Source organism: Alosa sapidissima, chromosome 1, assembly GCF_018492685.1.
Source record: "Alosa sapidissima isolate fAloSap1 chromosome 1, fAloSap1.pri, whole genome shotgun sequence".
In the NCBI taxonomy this organism is placed as follows: Eukaryota; Metazoa; Chordata; class Actinopteri; order Clupeiformes; family Clupeidae; genus Alosa; species Alosa sapidissima.
In genome coordinates, this window is record NC_055957.1 from 46,971,613 (window position 1) to 46,982,900 (window position 11,288).

The 11,288-nt window shown below is 42.4% G+C and overlaps 1 pseudogene; it reads left to right on the plus strand.

Annotated features, from left to right (window-relative positions):
* Positions 1-307: 307 nt before the first annotated feature.
* Positions 308-4,051, plus strand: LOC121706581 (annotated as a pseudogene).
* Positions 4,052-11,288: the final 7,237 nt, after the last annotated feature.

Below are 11,288 nucleotides of genomic sequence, written 5' to 3' on the forward strand. Positions count from 1 at the left end.
AAAATTGTGGCACTTGGACATCAAAGGGGCAAAAGGGCAGGTGCTAGAGCGCCTGTAGCCCCCCTTCTCTGCATGTGCCTGGTGATGGTAGTCTCAGTCTTAATTATGCATTATATAAATGGTGATGTCATCTAAGTGTGAAAATGGATCGTGAAAATTTGAAGACAAAAAAATCTTGTTCCTTATCACTAGCAAAATATGCAAAAAAATAAATTTTTACAAGAAAATCCAGCGGAATTACACAAGACACCGTACTAACATAAAACATACCGTCTACAGCCACAAGTGAGGTTTCTAGGCTTGTGGAATGAGATCAGGAGCTTGGCTTGCGACAAGTCAGACATTTTTTCGGTGGGTTTGGGGGTGTGGTTGCCTCCGGTCTGGACCATTGTTGATGATTTTTGTTCAGCCACAGCATATTCTGTGTTATAGCTATGAACACATACAATTTAAAAGGTGAGACTTTAAGCTCTCGGTGGGTGCAAACTGTGTATTTCTACACGCCTCTGTTCCTGAGAAATCCCAAGCTAAACAGTGGCTAGTTTTCATCAAAATCACTGTTTTTTTCTAGAAATGGAGATATAACGTCTTTCATGAAATATGAAGTGTTGCCTGTTACTTACTTGTGTAAACTTTACGGGAAGCGATCAGCGAGACCTGGCGAGACTGCCACCTAGTGATAGACCCACGAAAATGGCCTGGTTTTGACCTGACGTGCATGCGTCACTGATTAGACCCAAAGCGGCAACCGAGTTATGATAAAATGTCCAGATCGTGCGTTTTCATGAGTTTTCGATCGTCATATATTTCATTTCCATTAATCCCAAAATCACATATAAGGTGTGTTAGAGTGTCTAGTTTCGTAATTTAAAAAAACGTACGTTTTTGGCACTCAATGGTAGAAGTTAAATGGTAGAAGAAGACTTTTCATAATGATTAGATTGTAAATAAAAGCACTATATAAAGTAATATATATATTTACGACAACAACTGCAGTGCATTGGGAGAGAGAAAGGAAGGCACATAGGCTACTATTGGCCAATCCTCTCCAATTCTTTAGAATCGAGGCGTTTGGGAACAGCTGAGGGAGGAGGCTACTTGAAACTACGAGTTTCGGTCGGTGTGAGCGAGCAGACTTTCAGTTGACAGTAATTAACACCCTTTTGAACAATCTAAGCTGTGCTAACGTGAGAGGGCAGTCTACGCTGATTCATCATTAGTGAGACACGAGGACAGCTGCATGCAATTCCTGTCAGCATAACAATAGAGGCTGTTGCTGAAGCGTCAGCATAAGCGTCAGCCCTCGCATCAAGCCTTCCTCGTTTTAGACGGACGCGATCAAGACGAGCAAGTTTACCTGTGTAAGTTCACCGAGCACAGGCGCCGACAGAGGCAAAAATGTGCCATTCCACCATATCTGTTATCACCGGCCATTGCAGAAAACGGCATCGTGCCAAAAGGGGCAGAAATCTGCTTAACCTCCAGCAACTTAAACGGCCCTCACCTACAGAAACCTCCTTCTCCATGGGCTTGTGGAACTGTCAATCCACAGTAAAAAAAACAGACTTCATAGCTGGCTATGCCAACCACCTTTCGTTGGAACTCCTTGCTCTCACTGAGACTTGGATCAAACCGGAGAACCCTGCCATCCCGGCTGCACTCTCAACTAACTTTACCCTCTCCCACACCCCTCGCCCATCTGGACGAGGAGGTGGGACGGGCCTGCTGATCTCCAACAAATGGAAATTCACCCCACTACTGCCTTCAAACAAATGTCTCATTCAAATTCCATGCCATCACGGTGATCGCCCCAAACTCTACGTGCTGGTCATCTAGGTCGCCCTCCAGGCCAACTAGGCGACTTTATGGACGAACTTGACACTCTGCTGTCCTCCATCCCTGAGCATGACTGTCCGCTTCTCGTTCTCGGCGATATGAACATCCACTTAGATGCCCCAGGCTCAGCGGGCTTTTTGGCCCTGATCCACTCCTTTGACCTCAAACTGGTTAAAAGCCCACCTACTCACAAAGCTGGCAAAGAGCTTGACTTGATCCTAACTCGGAACTGCAGCACAGACACCCTCATTGTGACGCCTCTCCATCTTTCTGACCACTTCTTCATCCAGTTCAACGTCAGCCTGACAAAACAGCCTCCGGCTTCTCAGCCGATGGTCACGTTCCGCCGCAACATCCGGAACCGGTCTCCAACGCACTTTTCCTCTGTGGTTGCCTCCGGTCTACCTCCACTCAACACCTACTCCACTCTGGAGGTTAATGAGGCCACAGATTCGCTCTGCTCCACACTGAGCTCGTGTCTAGACGAGCTGTGCCCTCTTACCACAAGGCCAGCTCGATCCAAACACTATCATCCATGGCTAAATGATACCCTCCGATCCCAGCGCACCAAACTCAGAGCCGCGGAGAGGAAATGGCACAAATCCAAACTAACTGATGACCTCAAAAACGACCAGACTCTTCCGGTTCCGGCGCCGACAAGAGTGCCAGCCTTCCAGCAGTAGCCCTTGAATTTCCCCTAGGGATCAATAAAGTATATCTATCTATCTATCTCCTGACCTCCTTCTCAGCCAGCATCACTGCTGCTAAGACAGCATTCTACAATGACAAAATCAATGACTTCTGACATGTAGCCGTCCTACCACATGCTCGCTGGACCCTATACCTACGAGCCTACTTCAGTCCATCAGCCCGACCATCACACCAGCTATCACACATGTGATCAATGCCTCGCTAACCTCCGGCACATTTCCAACAGCATTCAAAATGGCCTGGGTAACACCTTTACTTAAGAAAGCTTCTCTTAACCCTGCTTAAGTCGAGAAATACCGCCCTGTCTCACTCCTGCCTTTCCTATCCAAAGGCATTGAACGAGCAGTCTCCAAACAGGTCTCTGACTTTCTTTCACAGAACAACCTTCTGGATCCAAATCAGTCTGGATTCAAAAGCGGCCACTCTACCGAAACGGCTCTGCTGTCTGTAATAGAAGCCTTAAAAGAAGCCAGGGCAACCGCTCGGTCATCAGTACTCATTCTGCTTGACTTATCGGCTGCCTTTGACATGGTTAATCACCACCAACATGGGAATCTCCGGTTCTACTTTCTCCTGGTTTGAATCCTACCTCACAGGACGCTCGTTTAACATATCATGGCTTGGTCAGCTATATGCACCTCACCATCTCACCACAGGGGTCCCCCAGGGCTCAGTGCTGGGCCCCCTTCTCTTTGCTATCTACACCACCTCCTTGGGACAGATTATCCATTCGCATGACTTCTCATACCACTGCTATGCAGACGACACACAGCTCTATCTGTCCTTTCCACCTGATGACCCCTTGGTTTCAACACGGATCTCGGATTGCCTCTCAGACATAGCTAGATGAATGAAGGCACACCACCTCCAGCTGAACCTCTCAAAGACTGAACTGCTGGTCCTCCCAGCAAGAAATCTAGGAGTTGTTCTCGACAACGAACTAAACTTCTCAGATCATGTTGCCTCAGTCACCCGGTCATGCCGTTTTGCACTCTACAACATATGGAAAATCAGGACTTACTTGACTCAAGATGCTACCCAACTCCTGGTTCAGGCGATAGTCATCTCACGACTCGACTACTGCAACGCCCTCCTGACAGGTCTCCCAGCCTGCGCAGTGAAACCCCTTCAGATGATCCAGAACGCGGCGGCGCGCCTGGTCTACAATCAACCCAAAAAGGCACATGTTACCCCGCTGCTCATCCAGCTACACTGGCTACCTATGGCGGCCCGCATCAAATTTAAGGCTCTAACCCTTGCCTACAAAGTAGTCTCCAGTTCTGCTCCCACCTACTTAAATGCCCTCATACAGACATACACTACCTCCAGACAGCTGCGCTCCTCAGACGAACGACGTCTAGCTCTACCACCGGTACGCTCAGGCCAATCCAAACTTTTCTCATCTGTTGTTCCTCGTTGGTGGAACTCACTGCCAGTTCCTACAAGGGCAGGGACATCCCTCTCTATTTTCAAAAAACTCCTGAAGACCCAGCTCTTTAGAGAACATCTCCTCTCATAGCACCACTTACAACAAGTCTTGCTGATCCTAGCACTCACCAGCCGTCTTGAATTGACACGTAACTGTTAAAAACAGCACTCACTGATGCACTTATTCTTACTGTACTCTACCGTTTTTTAAATTGTCCTAAAATTGTTGAGAATTGCTTTAAAACTTAAACTGTTTACCATGTTGTTAGTCACTTTGGCTAAAAATGTGTCAGCCAAATGTAATGTAATGTAATGTAATATATATATATATTTTTTATGTAAATGCACAAGTTCTGCTCACTTTCAGTCAGAGATTAGTGCTTGCACTATGCCTGAAACACGCGTGCATACCTAAATCCTCAAATTATGGCCGAGATTATATTTATAGCCGGGCCACAGATTCGGACAAATAAAGGCCGATAATAATTGTCTACATTGTTTCGATTTAACTCATAAAAGAACTCTTCTTAATATTTTATATTATTGGTTGGTTTAATACTGTTACCAATGAAAAGTCGTTTTCCTACCCCATGGGTCTCCAACACGTCGCTCTCAAGCTACAAGTCGCTTGCCACTCCTTTCTGAGCTTGCTAGAGGCTGAGGCAGTAGCCTACATTTAAACACAATAAAAAAAAATAACTCAATTTAGGCTACTGTATACCTATTTGGCCATAAGCAATAAGGTTTCAGCACAGTGCACGTTCAATGAATGAATGAAAGCGGATGCCTTGTCTCGCAATAAACAGTGGGTAAAAATCCCGACACTCTTTCAACTACATGAAACTTAATAGCGAACCATCAAAATACCCCCCAGATTTCAGTGGCCATCAGTCCCAACATTTAGCAATAAAATCAAACAGTCCAAACGTAAATTAAATCCCAAACCAAACAGAACATCTTCTGCTTTTGATAGCTACAGGTATGCAGGGCCGACTTAAAGGGGTGGTTCAGGATTTTGGACATAGGACCTCATTTCCATGTTAGCAAGTGTGATATTTATCAGTGGAAACTGTTTTCAACACGTTTCCTCCAGTCCTTCTAGTTGCAGAGTTCGCAGGTGCTAGGCTAGAGCAAGTCATCAGTTATGTGTTAGCCTGCCACTAAAAATAGTCTTACCCACTCCACAGTACACCCGAGGCAAATAAATTATAACGCCAGACTATCGATGTAAATGTCTGTGTTAATAGTTTTATTTCTAACATTATTCTATCCTTGCATTTCAATGATCGCATTACATTTTTGAGGGACTAGCAACTTGCATTATAATTGGAATTATACTTGCACCGGTTAGTAGTACTGCGCCGAAATGTAAACAGAGAAGCGCACTCCAATCGGGATACCTAGTAGCCTAGGTAATATCAGCCCGCCGCTGCCGTTGCTTATATGCCTACTACCAACTTCAGGGAAAAAAGTATAACTATTGCAATGCGATACAAGGGTTTTATTTCTAACACTATTCTATCAACACAGACATTTAAATCGATTGTCTGGAATTTGCCTCGGGTGTACTTAAGACTGTTTTTAGTGGCAGGCTAACACATACTGATGACTTGCGCTAGCCTAGCACCTGCAAACTGCAATTAGAAGGACTGGATGAAACCAGTGGACTGGAGTCTCCACTGATAAATATCACACTTCTAACTTGAAAATAAGGGCATGTGTCCAAAATCCTGAACCACCCCTTTAACAAAGGGGACTATGTGGGCTGCAGCCCCGGGCCTTGCCTCTAAGGCGCCTCATCGGTGAGTCAACACTACAGAATGCGTGCATAAAATGAGAACAAAAAATAGAATGAGCACAGAAATAACTAGCAAAAATGCCGGTCAAAGAAAGCATCCGAATGGGGCCAAAAAAAGAAAGTGAAAGGATCTAAAGGATGAAAGAAGATTAGAATTACTAAAGAAGACACCAAAATTAACAGATATGTGGTGTGCTTCCACAAATCCACTGGCTAGCCAGCCTGCTGCTGTGGATGCCCGCCACCCACCACTAGCCAACCAATTGCAATTGTCATGACTAGCCAGACTTTGCAAGAAGAGCCAGGTACCAGGTACGGAAGAGCCAAGTACCAGTTCACAATCACAAGTTTGCATAATGGTTCTGTTGCTTTGGACATCAAAGCGCTGATGTGTCAGTGCATGTGCCTTTGAGGGTTCTTGTGCGTGTCATGTGCAGCTACATGTAGGCCAGCATTTTTCAAACTATGGGCCATGGAGTGAAATTATGCCCGGTGCTTCGTCTGATAATTTGCTGCGCAAATGATTAAGGAACTGTGGACCGACAGAAAAAGAAAACAAACGTTTCTGCAATCAGGAGGAAATACTTGCTAATTGGATGTCATCAACAAAGGCATTAAGTGGTGTGGTGGTGTGTAGAGCATCCATTCAATGCATGCATGCGTGTGTGTGTCTCCGCGAGTGAAACTGAAACCATTCGATAACGTTGGTAACAAAGCTCGACGTGGATTCTTGCAACTTCTATAAAAACAGAGCAGAGACTATTTAATATACTGTCTAGCATTGAGTATAGTATAGTCAAATTTGAATATAATGTGGCCAAAAGCTATTGTAGCATAACAGCTTATTTTACCTGTCTAGTGTTCAGTCCCAAGTAGTTCAACAGACAGTCTGGCTGTCCAGAAAACAAAACCAACAGGAGCCGTTTGAAGCACACTACACACCACACAGGGGTTAAGTCAAGTCAAGTCCATTTATTTTTATAGCACATTTAAAAGCAACAGCATTGCACCAAAGTGCTTTACATAAAATAATAATAACAGCAGCAACAACAACAACAATAATAATAATAATAACAATGATAACACTAATAATAATAATAATAAATACAATTATTATGACCGCCGCGCAGCGTTTTGATCTGTAGCCCCCCTGCTGGACTGGACCCCCCGAAAGGAGGGTAGGGCAGACACAGTTTTCTGTGAATATCTCGAGAACCGTAGGGTTTAGGAGGACCATTTTTGTATGTTGATCTCAAAGGGCCATGTCAACCCATTCCATAACCACTCATTTCATGTATAGCGCCACCTAGTTAATTATCGCAGGTATCTGTGACCTAACATAGTCAAAACTGCACGAAATTGGAAGTGTAGGATCATTATGACAGCCTCTGAATGCACGTTTCGTGGAATTCCGTTCATGGGGGGCCACACAATAAATTAATTTATGTTACTATACACCAACTGGCCTGTAGGTGGCCAGTTGGTGACAGAGACAGTTTTCTGTGAATATCTCGAGAACCGTAGGGCCTAGGAGGTCCACCTTTTTTTTGTATGTTGGTCTTAAGGGGGCATGTCAACCCATCCCATTACCACTTATTTCATGTATAGCGCCACCTAGTTAAAAATTAAAAAGCAAAAAATTAGGTGTTTTCATCACAATATCTCTGGCTGACATGGTCAAAACTGCACGAAATTGAAAGTGTAGGATCATTATGACACCCTCCGAATGCATGCCAAGTTTCGTGGACTTTCGTTCATGGGGGGCCTTACAATAAAATAATTTATGTGTTCATTTAGTGACCGTACACCAACAAGGATTCCTGGGACACTGAAAGACCGGGGTACACGAAACTTGGTGGGCATGTATCCCCACATGGATAGCATGGAACCATCGCTTTTCGTTTTGATCTGTAGCCCCTCCACTGGACTGGACCCCCCGAAAGGAGGGTAGGGCAGACACAGTTTTCTGTGAATATCTTGAGAACCGTAGGGCCTAGGATGACCATTTTTTTCCCGTATGTTTGCCTCCAGGGGTCATGTTAACCCATTCCATGTGCACACATGTGCATAAACAGATACACATGCACACACATACATTCACAGTAATCATACGTATGACACATACTCACACAGTAGACATATATACGCATACATGCACAAACACACATACGCAGACAAACACACAAGCATGCACGCACACAATTCAAGAATTTCTCAGAATTATGAACAGGCAAGATGGGGGTGGGGTTGTATAAAATTAATTTTACATGTGAAATCTATGAACTAATCATGTTTTGGTACTTGTTGTCTAGCAGATACCAGTGAGAATTGAGTGTGGATAATGCAATTTAGTGAGACAGTTAGAATCATATAGGCCTTTCAGCGTGATTTATTTTTGTGGAAAAAATGTGCTGGACTGGGCGGCGGTCATATTTTGTACCGCTCTGCGGTACATCTAGTTGTTATTATTATTATTAAATAATAATAATAATAAAAAAAAAATAATATGCTAAGTAAGGGAGATAACAAACTTAAAAACTCAAAGATAACAACAGATGGCCCTTGTAATAATACTAATGAACATAAAAATAAAATAAATAATTGGGGGAGAGGTGAAGGGGTCAGGGAGTGTTAAAAGCTAGGGAGAAGAGGTCTTTAGGTTGGATTTAAAGCTACTGATATAGTGGGCATATTTGACATCATCAGGAAGGCTATTCCAGAGCTGGGGAGCATAGACAGAGAAAGTTCTGTCACCTTTAGATTTAAGGAAAGCAGAAGGAACCCAAAGAAGACACTGGGAAGATGTCATTTGGTCTCGGATCTCGTCACCCTGTTAGATAGATAGATAGATAGATAGATAGATACTTTATTGATCCCCAAGGGGAAATTCAAGGGCTTAACTCAGTCCCAGGCCTCTCCTGAACCACAGGAAAATATCTGAACTCTAACTATATTTGTCAAAGGAGAAATTATAATCTGCTCGTGTTTGATATAATTTTTAAAGTCTCCATGTGAGAAATACAGTATTGTCTTGTAGAACAGTAAAGTTAATGCATACCTATGATGTTTCTGTAACCTGGGATATTTGATGCATTTTATGTGATGCGTCCACACCATGTGCTCTCAGATAACAGAGATGCCCTGGTGATTCGGGGGGTTCCAGATGAATGGCATCTATGTAAGGGATAATAGACGACACAGCGTTCGGTTCACAGAAATAAATGCACGTTCGAGGTTGTAAAATGGTTGTTTACACCTCGTAAATGCATTTATTGCTATGAACCGAATGCCTTGGAGTCCATTATCCCGCTTATTCCACTGTTGCCACTTGCGTTGTGTTCATTTCCTGTTATAATTTAAATGTTTTAATTGCTAAAACTGTCTTGTTTGTAGAACTATTTCTTTCCGCCACATATCAACTAACTCAACTTGCAGGACAATCTGCCATTACTAATTCTAAATGGGTGGTTGCTATGGCCAAAGGCCAATTGTTAGTTCCATCTCTCCCGTTGTCAAGCGGGCATATTCTGATGAACCTTAGCTTTGAAACATCGCCTACTGAAATGCAACTAGCTAAAAGCCACCTCCGTCATATGCTACAATGTTCCTATGTGCTGAATGTCTGTATTTTACAGCTTGGATGCAACGTGACAGTTCATTTAAACTTCACAATGAGTTTGGCGAATTGATATACAAATGTGACATGGCCAAAATATTGGATACTTCATAGGTGTGCAAATAACATACAGGTAATACACGTTGTAAAGAACGCAGGACGATGGGAAATTCAACCAAGCAGTGTAATAAAATTACTGTATGTTTAGTTGTTTTTAGATAAAAGGGGAGAACACAGATTATTCTCACCTTCTCTTTCCTTTGGCTGTCTTCTATTCTGCCTCTTGACTGGCTAGTCTCTGCCCTGCCCGCTTACTTCTTCTGGAGTGCCATGCTCTCTCTCTCTCTCTTTCCCTCTCCTTACTTTTGGGTTTGGCCTTTCTTTTACTTTATATTGTTTTATCTGGTATATTTGACATTGTAATTTGTTAACTTGTTAAGTTTAAGTTTGTTATTTGGTTAAGCTTACTTTGTTTGTTTGTTACTTTGTTACAGTATGTTAAGTGATATTGGTCACATTTATGGTTTACTTAATAAATTGTTAATTCACCCACCATTTATATATTTCTTCTTGTATGCCATGCCACTACTCTGCTATAGGTCAATTTCTTAATTTTATGGAATCAGATTAATCATAGTTTCTCATAATATTACCATTCCTTCACCAGTCTGTCCCATGTTTAATACACTGTCAATTAACCTTTTGACGACCAACACATTTCTCATCCTGAGAGCGCATTGTGCCGTCTGTTACACCTCTGACCAAGAAATACCTGGCCTAAAGTACAAGACACAGTATTTAACTTGTTTTTTTTTTTTATTATTTATTTTACACACTTAATTTGAGAGCAGTGCAAAGACTGTAGTAGTGTGTTTAGCTGAATGTCGGTATAGGATTTCTATTAACTTTCAAATGTTATTGGGGGGTGTGTTGCATGTAAGAGTAAGTAAAATGTAAGACTTTTCTTTGTTGTTGCCTATGAGCTCAATATGCCTATACTGTAAGTGAGTGCAGAACATGTGTATACTCTGCTTGTCACACATGCACCTATTTCAGCAAAGCAAGCTTTGGTAGAATCCTGTTGCATAGATGATAGCAACGCGCCAAGGTTAAGGCACACCTGGCTTTTGAAGGGAATGGGAGAAGGCACTCTCATTAGTTTCTTGCAGGTGTATTCAAATATAAACCTGAGAGGTCCACTTATTAAATGTACATTTATTCCGGAACATTTAAAGGAATTATCCGGAGTAAAATGCACTTTTGATCTAAAGTGCATTTTACTCCGGATAATTCCTTTAAGATCCGGAATAAATGTAATGTCTGAAATCCGGAATTTTTTTTCAGGTAGGCTACAAAACTCCAAAGAGGCGATAAACCTACTTAAGTCTCAAACAACACAAAACAATGTGGTATTAAAGGAGAAGTGACACATTTGTTTCTGCCACCAGCCATTCAGACCTGTGTTGCTGTTAATATCTCCATGCCTTCAGCAGAAGCCTACTGTACTAGGAAGTGTCTGTGGCAGTCTTAAGGTTTCATCAGATCAGGATGATCAGAGGGTCAAAATAATAGCACCCAAAGAGAATCGTTGATAACAGCACAAGCAACATAAATTAAAAACTCTTTGGCAGCTCTCGATTAATGTGATAAAAAAAACACGTTATGTATATGTATAATAATTTAAATAATGTATATTGGAATTTACTATCCTGTTGGTACTTTCATCTTATCTTTTTTAATCCTAGCCAAATGGCTTGTCAAAGAGACTCTGGTATTACTTTCACTAAAATATTGAAGAACAAACAACCTTGTGTTAAACAACCATCCTCAACCACACACACACACACACAGAGAGAGAGAGAGAGACAGAGACAGGAAAATCCATGGTTAATTAGAGGA